We start from the raw sequence: 3,371 nt of genomic DNA on the forward strand, positions 1-3,371 counted from the left end.
CGGCGGCCGGGAGAACTGCAGCCCCGAGCCGGGCCGGGGGCCGGCCACCCTGGGCGCAGGAGATGAGGAGCAGGCGAGGGAGGAGGAGGAAGGGAGGTTGAGGAAAGGACACGTGGGAGGAAGAAGAGGAAGGAGGTGGGCGAAGAAGAGGAGAAAAGGGGAATGGCGCCCACAGAGGAAAAGCCCAGGGAATGGGATGTCTCTAACCTGTGGTGGAAGGGGGACAGGCCAAGCCCACCCACAGGTTTGCCGAGCCTGCTCCGTGGATTCCCTGGAGTAAGCCCCAGCCCTGCCTTTAGGGAGCGCCTAAAAGAGAAGGCATGGACAGCCAGGCAGTGCAGCTAACTGCAGCAGGCTTCCCGGAGGTCACCACAGTCGGCCACCATAGCTGAATTTGAGGGTAGTAGGAGTTTGCCTGTCAAGCAAACAGAGAAGGGCCTGCCTGGCAAAAGAACCACCTGGAAGGAGTAAATAGTTAATTTCTGCCTCCATCCTGATGTTTCTGAACCCAGCCACCTGCATGAACCCTGTGGACCTGTTCACAGTGGGTCCCAGTGAGCTGTGAAGTGCCACAATCTGGGTTCAAGTTCTGGACTCTGACAAGTTACTTAGCTGCTCTGTGTCTAATTTGCAAATTGAATATAATTGTAGCCTCACAGGATTGTTGTGAAGATTAAGTATGATGTCCCTGGCATGTGGCAAGAGTTGATCAATGTTAGTCATGATTACCAGTTAGCTGATATTTCCAGGAGTGTGCACATATTTATTGATTATATATTGGACCCCACATGCCTGCTAGCCTCTGGTGGACCAAACAAAGAGTGAGATTTAAAGCTTGCCTCAAGGACTCACAGTCTGCCATCTGTAGTTTAGTTATTTGATTAGGAAACCTTATTAATAAAAAATGCTGTGCAGATCTCCCCAGTATCTGTGTCTTATTTGCGTATGATTTATTTAAGCAGACTGGCATTGTGGGTAAAAGATGAGTACCGGAATCCAGTTGCATTTGAATCTTGGCTCGGCTGCTAAATGGTGTGGTGTGATCTTGGCCAGGTAATCAATCTTTCTGGGCTCAATTCCTTCATCTATAAAGTGGGGTTAACAACAGTACACACCTCATCTGGCTTTTGCAAAGTGCTAAGTTCTTAGCATAAAGTGCTTAGATGAGAGCCCAGCCACAGTAAAGGCTCAAGGGCTGCCCACAGTTGTTATCATAACTACTGTTCCAGGACAGTTAGTGACTGTAAAGCTTGCACGTTGAAAAAGAATAGGATTTAAAATAAATATAAACTGAAATCCTACTGCTTTCTTCCTGTTCCCTGATGTATTCCAGGTGTGCACGGTGCATACCTGGAAGGAGTGATCACAAGGCAGAATGCCTAATTGTCAGTGCTCGGCTGTGAATTCTCAAAACCCACTGTACACATGGAAGTTACCTGGGGTATTTAGAAATCATCCCAATGCCAGGGTCCTACCCCAGAGCTGACAATGCTGTTGATCTAAAATACAACGTAGGCATGGAAACACTTTGAAAACCAATTTTCAGGTCATTCCAATAAGCGGCTAGGGCTGAGAACCACTGCCTTCCATGAACAGAGCCCCATAAGTGAGGCACACAACCCAGAAGCCACAGGAGGGAAAGACCTCTGTGGGCTGAGGGAATCAGCAAGTTCAAGCAGGAAACCATGGATGTTTCCAGGAAGGACTGTGTGGTACAACTGCTGCCAAAGAGTTACAGTCCAGCCAGAGGACACCATAGTGTCCAGAGGAGGAAGCATGTCTCAGAGAAGTCAAGGACAGCTTCAGAGCTAGGGGGGTGATCCCATTAACTGGAGTAAGAAAAGGCCTAATGTTACCAATTAAAACCAACTTAGCAGGCTGTGAATCACTTTTGCCATCTCTACACATCCTTTAGGTATCGCCCTAGCTCAGACACCTGCAAAAGCTAAACACCCACTGTCTGCTCCAACAAGACCTAACTCATGGAAGGGCTTTGGCAACCCTTCAAACCCAGCCCCAGCACCCCCTTATCTACTCCTTCCCTCAACCCTGCCCACCTGGTCTCCTGTTCCTGAAATTCATCACCAGAGGTCTGCTTTGCCTGGGTAGGTCTATCTACTCAAGGCCCTTCCCACCCAATCGAAGTCCCCCATCCCCAAACTTGACTGTTCCCTGTACTAAATATAATGACCCCTATATGTGCAGAGTCCTTTCCATTTCTGAAGTAGAAGGAGACCACTTCATTCTCTTTGCTGCATCTACTGTGAGAATGAACACCATTCTCAGTAGTCACACTGTCGACATTCCAGAAAATGCCGATATTACTCTGAAGGGACTCACAGTTATTGTGAAGGGCCCAAGAGGAACCCTCTGGAGGGATTTCAGTCATATCAATGTAGAACTCAGGCTCCTTGGAAAGAAAAGGAAGAGGCTACGGGTTGACAAATGGTGGGGAAATAGAAGGGAACTGGCCACTGTTCGCGTGATCTGTGGTCATGTACAGAACATGATCAAGGGTGTTATGCTGGGCTTCCATTAAAAGATGAGGAATGGGGCTCCCACTCCTGCTGTATCGATCTACACAAGTTATTTGTCACCCCCCGGTTATTTTGCTACAGCTGTACTCCGGCAGATGGTGGCCCGTACACGGAGCCCCGGGACACTCGGGGGTAAGTGACCAAAAAGAAAAAAAAAGCTGCCCGTCCATAGATAGGACGGGAGCAAATCTGCTTGTCGCTAGGCAGATAGGGCGAGAGGAAAAATGGCCATTTTGAGAAGATGGAGAAGATTGATACAGTATGTTTGTGTCTTGTTTTGTCTTGAAATGTTGTATTGTCTTTGTGACGAAAATATGGAAGGGGTGAGAAGTAAATTACTAAGGGAAGAAGGCACCCCAGTGGAACCAAGAATAGTTAGGGCATGTGTTGATAAGAGCCCAGGAACTCTAGTCAGAAAGAAAAAGAAAGTTCAGAGGAGGAAGGATTATCAAGAAAGAAATTGCAAAAGGCTATTACTAAATACTTTTCGTTACTGGAGGGTGCGTGAAGCGGTGCAGCGGCTGCCACGTGCGCGAGCCGGTCATGGAGCAGCAAGGACTTTCCAAGCAGCAGCAACCAGCTCTTCCCCACCCCCCCATCCGGGGAGCGGGACGCCACTTCGAGAGCCCAAATCCAGGCACAGTCTTGCAGGCTCTTGCTCCCTGTGCCGGGAAGCAGTTTGAGACCGGAACTCTCCCCAGGGTCATCTGGGGCTGCCCAGGACGCTACAGCTGGGCGGAGGACGCACATGGCGTCCCTGAAGTTTGATGTTTCCAAGGCCAGTAACTACAGTGGTTCTCCCACACCTGGAAGCTAATGAGTAATGAGCACTAT

At 49.1% G+C, this 3,371-nt stretch overlaps 1 long non-coding RNA gene across 1 annotated transcript in view; it reads right to left on the minus strand.

The window, feature by feature from the left end:
* The window catches only part of LOC125618536, a 21,629-nt gene extending 19,239 nt beyond the window's left edge, over nucleotides 1-2,390 (minus strand). Inside the window, exon 1 of the long non-coding RNA XR_007349880.1 lies at nucleotides 2,263-2,390. This is a non-coding gene — a long non-coding RNA (uncharacterized LOC125618536). The remainder of the gene's footprint in view (nucleotides 1-2,262) is intronic.
* Between the last annotated feature and the right edge of the window lie 981 nt (nucleotides 2,391-3,371).

Source organism: Marmota marmota, unplaced genomic scaffold (assembly GCF_001458135.2).
Source record: "Marmota marmota marmota unplaced genomic scaffold, marMar, whole genome shotgun sequence".
Classification (NCBI taxonomy): domain Eukaryota; kingdom Metazoa; phylum Chordata; class Mammalia; order Rodentia; family Sciuridae; genus Marmota; species Marmota marmota.